This window comes from Astatotilapia calliptera, chromosome 11 (assembly GCF_964374335.1).
Source record: "Astatotilapia calliptera chromosome 11, fAstCal68.1, whole genome shotgun sequence".
Classification (NCBI taxonomy): domain Eukaryota; kingdom Metazoa; phylum Chordata; class Actinopteri; order Cichliformes; family Cichlidae; genus Astatotilapia; species Astatotilapia calliptera.
The window spans coordinates 15,612,754-15,626,496 of NC_137432.1; the positions used below are offsets into that span (position 1 = coordinate 15,612,754).

General features: G+C 41.0%; 1 protein-coding gene across 5 annotated transcripts in view; it reads right to left on the bottom strand.

Moving 5' to 3' along the window:
• Positions 1-2,757, bottom strand: part of LOC113031548 (zinc finger protein 516) — a 50,218-nt gene extending 47,461 nt beyond the window's left edge. For 2 of the 5 annotated variants that reach the window (XM_026183700.2, XM_080307837.1), the window contains exon 1: positions 27-2,714. The gene's annotated coding sequence lies outside the window, so the exon portion shown is untranslated. Of the gene's footprint in view, positions 1-18 lie in introns of all 5 variants that reach the window. The other 3 variants (XM_026183699.2, XM_026183702.2, XM_080307838.1) reach the window with 3 other exon arrangements.
• Positions 2,758-13,743: the final 10,986 nt, after the last annotated feature.

Here is a 13,743-nt window from a genome sequence, read left to right on the forward strand (position 1 = left end):
ATAATTATGTGAACTCACTTCCTCACCAGTTAAAACAACGCTGAGCAGCTCAAACAGTCGGAGAAAGAAAGGGGGCGGGGGGTGCAGGTTTCCTAAAGCGTCCAAGAGTCCAGATCCAGCAGAGATACAGAGGAGACCCCGCTGTGTGAGCCAGTGCGGCGACTGACAACAGCAGCCCGCTGATCAACTTCGCCACAATCCTGCACGATTACTATTATTATTATTATTATCTCGGCCGAATTCCTGTCTCCTTGTGTTGTAGCTACCACAGTACAGGTTCCTCTCTCTGCTTCTTTCTTTCTGTCTGTCTTGTCTCTTGTCGTTTCGCTGCTGTTGATGCTTTTAGGTGTTGTCGGATATGTCATGACTCAGGGATAAAGTGACACACGGTTGGAATTATGTAGTAAATTTAGCAGCGACGTAAACAAATACTACTGTATGTTGAATACGGCTCTAAAAGATAGTGTACATTATGGCGTGTGTTGTTAGAGGTGCTAGCCAGTTAAATGGTAATTATTTTTGCTTAGGCATTTATATAGTTTCTGTATTTTCTGGTTTCTCTCATCTGCTCGTCTTTTGAGTCAATAACTTTTGTACACAGAATGATCAGATAACGTTGGAAGACGTCACTTTGCGGATTGCATTGAGTAAGACATTTATTGAGTGATTGGAAATAAAGGTTCCGCAGGGCATTGTTGATTTAGATTAGCCTGTAGTTTTTGATGTCACTTCATTAAAATTAATAATTTCATGTATTTGTTACTTTTCACGTTGAGTCACTCCATTTCCTACAATTCGCATGCGTTTCAAGTAAAGGAAGCACACTAGGCTGGTCCGCACAGACTATCTTTTCATAAGCCATGCAACATCCCCCATGTCACAGCGAGATTCAACAAATCCTTCCTCTTTTAAAACCACCACACACTACTTTCTGATCACATTTTCTAGCATGTGAATGGCAGAGGTTATGAGAGCACCTGAACGCACCGTGCATGGAAAGAAGCCCCATCTGTGTGTGTAAGAGAGAGAGAGATTGTGTTTGTGAAACGGTGAGGTGCAAGATCGAAGGCGAACAAAAGCGAAGAAAAAAAGTTTGTCCTCGCGGTGTCACCAAACCTCTGCCCCCCACGCAGAGGACGCACATTCCACTCTTCGTGCTTTCACGTATGTCCATCGCTTCCTATCAGGGACACGTGAACTGGCGCCCGCATGTGTATTGGCAATTAATGATAAAGTGTACAGAGAAGTGAAGAAGACGCTCATCTCACAATGACCCCCGTGCGCAAATGTGCTCGTGTGTTATATTGGTATGAAATCCCTTTGACACTGGTGTTCTGGGCTTAGTTTTGCACACGCACATACACTCCCTCATTTTTGTATCACAGTCACCTGTATGTACACGTCACGTACACGGTTATGTGAAACAAGGCGAAACAAGCCTCAGTCATCCCAATTGTCTTGCAGTAACCCCCCCGGTTGGAGCTTAGTGCTATTGTGAACCTTTACCATAACAGCAGGCACACATCCTGTAGGTGTGTGTCATCAACTGCGGGGGGGCAAGTAGTAGCTCCTACTTACACTATCTCACACGAACTACACGATCAACCCCCCCCCCCCCCCCCCCCCCAACACACACGCGTACGGGCACACACCCCGCATGCAGATTGTGAGAGCTTCAGCAGGCGCAGAGATTGAAAGAAGAAGAAACGCGACACACCAGAGAGCTTCCAGCGGTTTCAGATCCTCATATGTAAGGTCTAAAAGAGCCACCGGACCCCGACTGCTGCCCGGCACCTGTGCCTTGCTCAGTGGCAGTTGTGCCATGTCTATTATGTAGGACACGGCTTCCTAATATGGATATTGCCCCCATCCTTCCCTAACGTCCACCTCCACCCTCCGTGTGAATAAAACAATCTCTAAAAAAGAGAGAGAGAAACTGTTCCTCCTCCTCTTCCTCCTCTTGGATGTTTTCTGTATTGAGCCTCTGAGCTGCCTCTTTTTTTTAACACTACTCAGAAGTCTACAGCTGCCATCTGTGTTTCTGATGCTGCAATGATAGAGTTTATTATCCAAAACATTACTCAAGGAAGAGATGAGTGTGTGTGTGTATGTGTGTGTGTCGAGCTGATGGAAAGTTTGCCTGAGCTGAAGGATGTCGGTGGAGCATATTAACCAAGTACTCCACCTTTTATTCAAACGCGTTAGTTTGGTTTAGTCCCTTTTTTCTATCCTTCCTTTTTTTCTTTTTTTTTTTTTGAAGGATCACATTAGGTATGAGGAGTCTCACAAATTCGAAGTATCATCAAACTGCTGTGACTCACTCAGTGTCTGTAAATCTGTAAAGAGTGGAGAATTTATACACACTTGTACATACTTCTGGTTATGTTACATTGTGATAGCCATACACGATATATACACACACACTGTTATATATATAGAAATACATATGTATTTAAACCAACCACTACACCCTTTCTTGCATGTAACCTATTTATAAATCTAGATCAGACAATCGCATACCACCTACAACCAAATCCAAACACCGACGAGATCGCCCCTGTGTTTTTCTATGTGTCTAAAAGGCAGGGAAAGACGAGATGTGCGTACCTGCGTTATCCAAAAGAATAATCCAGGGTGACTTCAAGAAGCACAGACAATCCTAAAGGTGAAAGCATGCTCTTTGCAGTGTATGCTGAAGAGTATGATTGAGTAGGTCGAATCCATTCTGTCCCGTGAGGTGGGGGGGGGGGGGCAAGGTTTCCTCTCCGCTTTCACTCGACCATCACGCTTGTGCTTCGTTTTTGTAACACATGCATAAACTCAGCTCTTACCGTTCATATCACACAGGCTCGTGACTTAAAATAAATATGCTCGACTTCGTCTTTGGGTGAGTGTTTTGGCAATTTCCTGACACCCCTCTTCTCCAACCGAATGGTTTCTCACGCATTAAATGGAACTATCTGCTATTGTCTCATCAGCGAAAAGTTGTTGATACTGCTAAGGACTCAAAAAAGTGCGTCAGGAGTGTGAAACTGCCCAACCCAACCACTTCTTAGAAAAACGCTCAGGTTTTTGTTTTGTTTTGTTTTTTAATGCCACGACACATAAAGACACAAGGTGCCGATGAAATTTCACTCTTCTCCCGTCGAGTCTGATTATATTGACAGTTGATCCAGGATGTTGTTGAGATCTATCTAGAGTATAGAGATGATAAGGTTTATCTTACTGCAATATATATATATATATATATATATATATATATATATATATATATATATATATATATATATATATATATATATATATATATATATATATATATTTACATATTGCAGTAAGATAAACCAATATATATATATATAAATATATATTGTTAACCATATGGTTAACAAAATCTGAGTAACTACATTGTGTGTTTAACCTTGAGAGAACCTCTTTCCCTTTTTTAACACAGCTGTTACATACTGTACAACGACACATAGATAATATGCTGCCAGCATATTGTCTCATTCTCTGCTTGTTAAACATTGAGTGTTTTGTTTTGTTTTACTTGTCCTTGTGGTAAAGCCAGTATAAGCCTGACACGGTAACTATACAAGCGATTTACAGACAGAATTTGCCCTCAGTTTAAAGATTTAAAACTGGTAGGATAGTCTTACAACGTGTATCTTCTTCTTCTTTTTCCTCTTGATGGAATGCATGACTATAGTCTGGTTTAAGTTAAGCAGGTTGTTAATCCTGTTACACAAACACATGCACAAACACACACACACATACACACGCAGAGACAAACAGAATAACACAGAGAGGTCAATACTAAAATGTCCAATACACAGACATAGGAGAAATTCAATGACTGTCAGCGCACACACACACACACACACACACACACACACACACACACACACACACACACACACACACACACACACACACACACACACACACACCCGCTGCTAGTTCTATTTTTTTGAAATTTAGTTAAAATGAAATTGTTTGATTAATTGGCTCACTTTTTTCTCTTTGTTTTTAAACATGCCCCAAAAAATGTGAGACAGGAACGAGTAAACAGTGCCTCCCTTGCAGGACTGGAAAGTCTGGAAAAGCATGAAAAATGAATGCGATAGCCCAAAGGTGTGGAAAAGTGTGGACACGCATGCTTATTCAGTTCCAACAATTGTGATTACACTTAAAACTGTATATCAGTGTGGGACCTTTAAAAAATGCTTTTCATTAAACCACCAGAGCAAGTTTTTTTTTTTTAAATTGTCCAGGCATAAACATCACAATACTATGCAAATCAACCCTACTGCTAACAAAATGCTCTGTAGCTTATTGTACTCTGAAGTCATGTGTAATAACTGTCACTCTGCTGTGTTGTTGTGGGTGTTGCGCAGAGGTCAGGCTTGTTTGCTCAGCACGACGCAGTGAGAGGGAGCCATGTTGCTGACTGCTGATATACCAGTGACTTAAGATACACAGACATCTTATCAGCGACAAGTCGTGGAATTGTAATGGCAGGCACTGCTCTTAGTATAGGCAAACCCCCAGAGCTCCATAGGGGGGGTGGTGTGCTGAGAACTTGCACACACTGACGCTGAAATCCACACATCCTTATATACATTTGACATTTGTGTATCATAAACCAGATACGCATCGCTTATTCCTCAGAATTAAGCAGTACTCCTATCCAAATGCGCGCATACAAAAGAACGTGCACACTGAGGCTTTTGAGTAAGGCATCGTATCCTTGTTGAAATGTGATCCATTGAGCTAAACACATGAGAATTAGTGATAGCCCCTCTGGCACACGCTAACAGATTTGTTTAGTAAAACGCACCATTTTTTAAAATTTGATTTAACCAGAACACAAGAGTGCATGTAAACTTCCTTACACGCACACACGCACGCACACACACATTCACTAGCGCTATTGATGTTCATTATTATCATGTTATTTTTTTATGCATATTTATGCAATCCCACTTATATTTATAACTCATCATACACACACATTAGAGATATGTAGTTCCATGTAGTTGCCTCCATACTCTCTCTCCATGTAGCGTGTGAGTCACTGTTCAGATACTTCCTGTTAGAGAAGAGCCGTCTTTAAAACAGCCTCCCTTTCTCTTCATTCCTGCTTTCCAAGTCAGAGGGAATGTCAGGCCAAACACACACACACACACACACACACACACACACACACACACACACACACACACACACACACACACACACACACACACACACACATCACCAAGGTGTCCTCTCTCTCTCTCTCCCCCCTCTTTGCCTCTCTGTCTTTTTCTCTCTGAACGAGCCAGCAGAGAAGCTTCTCTGTCGTTTGTTGCCCTTCAGTCTGCACCCAATCTTTTTTTTTTTAAATATACCCAAATGAACCTTCACCTTTTTAGAAAAAAAGGATTTGGATTTCTGATAAATATTGCACTGGTGGCACATCTAGATAAACAGTGCATGCATGCATTTCCAAAGTGCTGCATGCATATCTACTTGTGCATGCGTGGCAGACACACACACACACACACACACACACACACACACACACACACACACACACACACACACACACACACACACACACACACACACACACACAGAGCTTGGGGCAGCTCTTATAATAGCTACCCCTGGTTTTAACACAGTGATAGTGCAGTTCTCCAGCCAGCACTGATTCACATTAGTGTGTGTGGCATCAGTGTTTATTTATTTATTTATTTGTATTACCTAACTAGAGTTTCAAATAAAAGGAGAACGTGAATGTGAAATCCACAATTTACTTCAAGCATCAGTAAGCAGCAAATATGACTCACACCCACAAAGCAATAAATTATCTGTTTTTTGGGGGTTTTTTGTTCCTCTATTTAACACGTGATAAATATTTGCTATTTTTGGTAGGGGGCTAACCTGTCTTACTTTAATTTGCCTCATGCTGTGACCCACATTCCTCTCCAAGTTTATCCCTTCTTATCTTAAAATGGCAGTTCTAGTATATGCTCCCATATACAAGCCTTCTCCAGTGACTGACACCTCCAGCCCCCTTGTGCTCAATTAGCTCCTAGTGCATTAGCAACTGCATGCTAATTGTCAGCTGGCAGAGGAGTGCAAGGAGAACCCTCAAGGAGATACCTCGGGGAGTGCTGGGGTATGTGGGTGGGGGTGTGGAGGGATGCTTTGTTGCCTAACCAGCCCGTGAGCACATACAGTATCTGTGAGCAGCAGGAGGAAGCCCACCTCTTGCTGTAGAATGTAAAATATTTATGGGGGATATATCGCATTCTCTCTTTTGAAATAAATAAATAACACCGTCTTCTGGACTCAGATGACACTTCTGCTCAGACCAGGAGAGAAATCAAATGTCTTTTATAGGTTGGAAATAAATAAATCTTGTTGGTACAGAAACCATTTCTCTTTCTTCCTCATGGTAAATTGCGTGTGACCCGCTCGCAGCTTTTCTGTCTTCTTAGGTGATGAAACAAAGCTTGCCAGACCAGCTGCATATGATTTTGAATTTAGGAAGATTATATTCTCTTACTTCTTCATTGTGACTGCCATACAGGAGGAAGTGCTGCCCCCCCCCCCCCCCCCCCCTCTCTTTTCTCTCTCTTTTTCTCGGTCTTGTTGACTTGATCTCACACTGCTTTTGGATCTCATCTATTTCCTGCTTACACTCCTCCCCTCCCTTCCTTTTTTTTTTTAAATTCACATTTCTCTCATTCTACCCCTACTCTCCCACCCTCCCTTTTCTCTCTCTCTCTCTCTTGTTCTGTTTTGGTCGGCCACCTTTCCTCTCCAACTTATCAAATTCCATAGGGTGGGGAGGGGAAGTGAGGGTGGATCCACCCACATGAGTGATCATTCAATGCTATTTTAGAAATGTTGTTCTCAGTTGGGGCCAGAACATCCACCTGCAAAGAGGAAGGAAAAAAAAAACAAAAAACAAAAAACTCCCAATAGAATGCAAATCTGTGTTACGTCACCGGATCAGCATTAATGTTCTAGCATCACAGCACAAACATCATTAAATCATGCTTGTAATGGCTAATTTGCTGGCACGAGGAGGGATGATGAATATTAAGGTGAATGACTGGCTCCTGTTGCTGTTGTTAGACCAGGAATGGTGAGGTGTGTATCGGTGTATCAGGCAGGGGAGGGGGGTTGTTGAAAAGTCTTCTCTGTATAAAGGGAAGGTGACTGATTGAGAAGTCCCAGGTTGTGTTCTGTTGTTAATATAGTTATTTGGTGTAATCGTGAAATAATAACATCATAATCCCATCTGGAATGAGAAACTGCGCACTGTGTGCTACACTAAATGAGGCCATTTCCTGTGTGTGTATGCGTGTGTGTGTTTGTGGCAGTGCATTTTAAGCAGCGGTGACTGCAGGAGGCAGCCTGATGGATACAGGATCATACTGCAGCGCTGACATTGTCTTCCTCTTCCTCCTCCTCCTCTTCTTCCTCCTCCTCCTCCTCCTTCACCCTCCCCTGTACTGTCTGCCTGCCTCTCAGCAGAATTATCACTCTAAAACACACACACACACACACACACACACACACACACACACACACACACACACACACACACACACACACACACACACACACACAATTTCTGAACAGTCACAGCTGCAGATGCAGGAGCAAGTGCAGCCCTACACTCACTGCAAGAATGCATACACATTAGACACACTAATGAAGCGGATTTTAAGATGACTAAAAGTGCAAGTGAAAAAAACAAAAAACAGAGCTGCATGATCCCTACAAGCAAAACTACTGCTCACCCTTCCCTGCAGACAGTACACGTACAGTGTGCTCTTTCAAAGGCAGCCATGCATGTTCAGAAACAAGGTGCTGCAAGAGCAAACAAAAAAGACAAAAAGCACCGATCAGGGGGAGGTGGGGGCTACATAGACTATCACAGGGTTGGATTTCATCATTACAACTTGTCATTGTGTGAGCGTGTTGCAGAAGCCATATGAGGATCCCATGTCTGACTTACACAAGGCAAACAGGAAGTCACCAACATGCACCCATGGTTTATTTTACTGGCGACAGCGAACCTCTCACTTACACCCTGTCACAGGAGAAGGGAAGTGTCCGCTCCTGTCGCAGCCCTTTAATCCAAACACAGAGACAGCTCTGTCTGTCCTCAGCTTCAAAAGAAGCAGGGAGGAAAGAGAAGGAGCTGGTAGTATGTGCACATGTGTATTTGATGTGGCAGGAAAAGGCGAATAAAGCTTGTGTACATGCGTTCTATACATCAGCTCACATAGCGATGTTGAAGCCACTGCTGTTGTGCTGTTCGGTCTCATGCAAATCATGTGCAGTTATAAGTGACATCCGTTTTACCTTTGTGTGCGTTGTGCGATTTGGTAACATCTAACTAATATGTGAGCTTTTTCAGCTCCCCAAATTTCAATCTGCCCTATTTTAATCTGGCTAACTTGCTTAGTCACACCCGCAATGATACCTTGTGTCGCAAGCTGTCATATTGCCATCGTGTTTATTTGTGCAGTGATGTTGTAATTAACACTGAGCCCTAGACGTGTTGCCTGTTTGACATTGTGCCTGACACTGACTGCGGTGATAGACAACCACTCAAAGGCATATGATGAGTATGCCGGCGAGAGGCTAAAGTCTAGACTCCAGGCGACACACCATATGATATTGATTATCTTTTGTTTGGCTATCTCTGCAGCTGCTTGCCTAAAGGACTTAACTCACATTATTGTCTGGCATGAGGCTCTATTATTTCAATCTAGCAAGCTCTGCAAGTAGACAGAAATGCACTACTGCTGAAATGTCCATGTTTCCGTGATTCAACAATGAGGCTGCGAAACATTTCACCACAATTCACTCAAATGTCAATAACACAGACTTCCTAAATTATTTAATGTGCTAATGATCTTAAAAGGTCTGTTAGATCTGCTAACTATATCAGCTAAAAAGCATACATTATTCTAAAATCAAATTTTTAAAGCATTTCTTTCTTTTGGTCTGGCACCTGCTGTAAAATGGAGCACATGTGAGGCAGTGATAGGGTAGTGGATAAAAATATAAGATCACCTCTGCAAGTTGTCAGCTTTTCTTTATTTACTCGTTGGCTTTTAACACATTTTGATGGAACTTCAAGGAAGGGTCACGTACAAATTTGTTGGTTAAAAAACCCATAAATGACTGCAATTTCATGCGTAAGTGTAGGTGCGAGTGTGTTTGTGTGAGCCTGAGATGGAAGGCTTTTTACAAACAGTGGTTTTAGGTGACCCTTTTTCTATTAAGTACAACATCATTGTAACCGAGGTCACATAGCTAGTGATGTAGAAATCGAGAATTAATAACTGTATTGTGGTAAAGCGTCAGCACATGTTGGGGCCCTGATCATTTCTTACCAGAGACCTAAAAAAAAAACTCATAACCATGTAGGCTCATTTTGTCGTCTACAACTACATCTACAAGTACAAGGAATTCTTAATATTACACCTAGTAGCCACCAGTGCAAATACCACAATAAAACGCATTATACATTGCATGTAAAATTCAGTTTGCATTGGGCTTCATTTGCAGTTAATGGCTCCAACTATTGATCATCATAAAAATTAAAATTATTCTCTTAAAAATAGTTTTATAATTGCAATTAATGCCTCAATTCAGGTCCATCTTAATAATTGCAATGAAAACTTTTTAATTCTTTAAACACATAAACAGGTTGTGCTTTAAAGAAACATTAAAAAGTCCTATAAGGATTATAAGCACAACTTTAAAAAAAATAATCAATCAAAAGATGTCAGAGTATGGCTGCATCTCTATATCATAGTTTTTCCACTTCATAGCCCAGCTCTACAGCTGATGCATGAAACAGGATGTGAGCTGCAAAAATAGTTCAGGCTCTTATATTAGCTGCTTTGCAGACACTTCCAAAATCATAAATAGGAGTTATATGTAAAATCTGCTTAAATGCCCACTCACCTAACCCTCCCCTTAACCACTCTCACTCACCATCGTGTCCACCCCCACACACACACTCCCTCCATTATCAGTCCTGAAAAATTGAATTTTTATTTTTCTGCTACTATTGTCAGACTTGCACACATTTATACTGTATATATAGCACATGTGATTTATATGACATAAATTTTGGATTGTCAGGTAGTAAAATCTGACTATCACTTTTCTTTATTTCTATTTCTGCAAATATTCTGGATCTGAATCCATTTTACAACAACTGCACAAGCGAATATTAAAAGCATTCATTAATTATTTATCTAACTATAGAGTTTATGGCTTATCAGAAAATGGGAAGTTCATGAGCATATACTAATGCTTGTATAATGATTGAATCCTCCCATTAATGGGTAATGACTTTGAAATATAAATCAGTACTGAATCATTTAATAACTATGATAAAGCAAATTGTTAAAACTTATAAGGTCTTTATTAAGGATGCCTAATCAGAATCAAAAAGACACTGTACTGTAAAATGCCCATCTACCAAATCAGTGCTCAAGTTCACTGAGGATACATATTTGTAAGAGTGCCTGGCTGCAGTCCTGTCCTTTTGAAAAGATCTGCTTGCTAGATATTTATTACCTACCTGGCTCTTCTCTACTTGCTATAAATACTCAAGTAAAATATGTCACAGGAAGGCTTTTTCATGTGTGATGTGCACATGTGCAGGCAGGTGTATGCAAGCTGTCATTCCAGATAAAAACTGCAGCACGTGGTTTCAGTAATTAGTTCCTGAGAAAGCAGCACACATGGCTCAGCGGCCTTGATTTTTCTATGCAGTACATTCACCGTCCTCAGGTGGGAAAACTAATAGACACATATTGTTGGCAAGTATTATAAAGTTTTATATCTTAGCAAACGTTTAGGTTTTTGTACTTTATGTACTTTTATGCTTATTTTTTAAAGATTTATAATTTCACTTTCTGTCTCTAAGAACTGTTTTTATTGCTACTTATATTTCAGAACAAAGTCTATTATGGAATTGAAGTCATTTTAATGTATTAAAGCAGTTATTCCCAACCTTTTTGGCTTCGGATCCATTGCAAAACAAATGAGTCTCTAGCTGGAGCAACTTGTCACTGTTTTACCAAATAGAGTTTCCCTCCATGACCTAAAAAGAGTCCAGCATTTCATAAACAGGAAAAATAAACAGTCTAAAGATTTTAAGGGGGAAAAAAAACCTTAAAAAAACCCTACGCAAATTTGTGCGCCAGAGGTTCATTAATCATCCCACAACCCCTTGCATTTATTTTGTGATCCCACAGTGGTTCACAGGCTGAGACTCAGTGTTATTTGACGATACATGTGCAGCCTTACTGTCACTGGTATGTCAGCATTTACAGGGGTTGTTTCTGCAGAACTGTAATAATTATACTTGCTTGATATATATTCTTGCACATTTACACAACATTTAGCACAAATAAGCAAGTTTTTATTAGCCATTGTGAAGAGGTGTAAATAGTTGTTTTGCAGTGCACAGAAAACACATAACAGACTTCTTGAATTGCCCTCCACTTATCTCTATCTTGCTAATTATATCCAAGATGCTTGTGTGTGTCTGTATAGACAACCGTGTGTTTGACTCTCCTGCTTATGCCACAGACAGCTGTTGTTTGGATAGCCCTCAAGTGCTCAAACCCACTTTGTAATTAGCCCTATCTAGTTTTACTTTACCAAAGTAATGAGTGCGCAAGGGAGACAAGAAGCCCCGAAACCCCCACCAAGCAACACCAACACCAGCACCGTCCTACTTCACAACAGCCAACCGACCCCCAATCCTTTCTGCAAAGTAAAGCCTGGATCACCCACCCACATATACACAAACACACAAAGACACACAGAAGCACACACAGCTCAGGCCACTGTCAATAGCTTTTACACAGAAGCCATGCTAGAAACAGCTGACGTTGAAATGTGTCAGTTTAGGGTTGGCCATTGTTAGTTTCTCCCAAATGACTGAAGATTATGTCGAAAGAAAACATTTAGAGTTTAGTGTCATTTGAAAACTGCTTATGCTCATAGAAACCTGTTGCCTTAAGTGGCAAAGCTGTTAGCACTGAAACCAATGCCACGGTGCATGTATAGACACAGCTATAGGGGTGTCTGAGTGTTTTACATTTTCTTGAGTGCTTAAATATAGAAAGTAAAACAGTGGCCTCATATAAGTGAGAGAGGAAATCATGGCAAGGCACGCATTTCTTTCTACTTTTTTTTTTTTTTTTTTTTTTTACAAAGAGGGGGGATGGGTAGCTTTTAGATTGTCCCTCCTCCCTCTTCCTCTGTCTTTTTTTCCCCTCTTCCCTCTCATCTTTGTTCAAGTGCTGCTTGGCTTAAACAAGACGCCACTGCTGAATGCTGAACTATCAGAAATGAGTCAAAAGTCGGCAAGACATCATCTGTGACGTTGAGTTAGCGTGTTTACTTGAGATAATGTATACTGTTATTGTGTGTGTGTCAGTGTGTGAGAGAAAATGAGACAATATGAGTGTGTGTGTGCATGGGAAAGAGTGGGTGTGGTATCAGGGGATTTGCAGTAAAATGGACATAAATGGATGAGAAAACAAACTGATTCCATTTCCATTCGATGTATCTGGAGTTTACATGTATTAAAAAAAACTATCAGAAGCAAAACATTTGTTCTCATTTTGTTCTCGCTTAATTTTCCCATGGTCACTTCTTGCAATTAATAATAAAAGACCCAGAAAAGTATTTATCATCTGCATCACGATCGTCTGCCTTTTTTTTCCACCTCCACTTCATCACCATACTGCCAGTGGCTCTGGTGTGTGTCTTGGTTTAATGACCGCTGATGACGCACAAACACAATTTCCAGCTCCATCTATATGCTCAGGGTAGGCAGAGACACACAAAGCTCCCCTCTGAAAAACTCTCTCTCCATCTCCCTCACAAAGCCCTCATGCCTCTCATTTGTAAATCACTTAAAAGCATGACAAATGTGCATTGGAAGTTTCAGAGCGTCCCCTTTGAAAGCATTTGCAAGTCTCTCATTCACACCCACTTCTCTGATACACAACCACATTGTGCAAAGTAGACATATAGCTTGGCTCTACACGCATTGTCATTGTGGCTTAATTGGTATCAGAAAATGTAGAAAAATGCAGAAAACGATTTACTGTAATGAAAAGGTGATTTGCAGAATGCGCGAGTCTTATCTTTGTTTGCGTCTGCTTCTTACGTACGCTGAAATGACGGAGGCAGGTTAGTGTGATTTGGCTGATTACAGCTCTTTTTTCCCCCTCGGTAGATGAACAGAAAGCAGTTTTGTAGTTGTGAAATGATTTGAAAGCAGTGGGAATGTTAAACCAAAAACCTAAAACAAAGGAGTCTTGTCCCACAACAGTAATCCCAGGGGAACATTTCTGCAAACGAGTAGGAATTACTGTGTTTTTGAATCATGTGATGGGCCATCAAGCAGGGGGTTTACAGCATTTTCTTGTGTGCTTGGGTCTGAATGTAATCTAAGCTGATGGGCAGTGGCTGCAACTTTATAATGCTGCGCCAGTATTTTTTACAGTTTGGGCTATGAATGAAACATGGTGTAGTTCAGCATGATAACACATCACTGCATTTATACAAATTGTAGGGAGAGCGATTGTACTTTAGAATGGGTCAGTAAGGGGTCACCTGCTAAGTAATGTTAACCTTGATTAAGTACACTGTTACTGCAGCAGTTCGTGTATAGAAACTGGGTGTTTA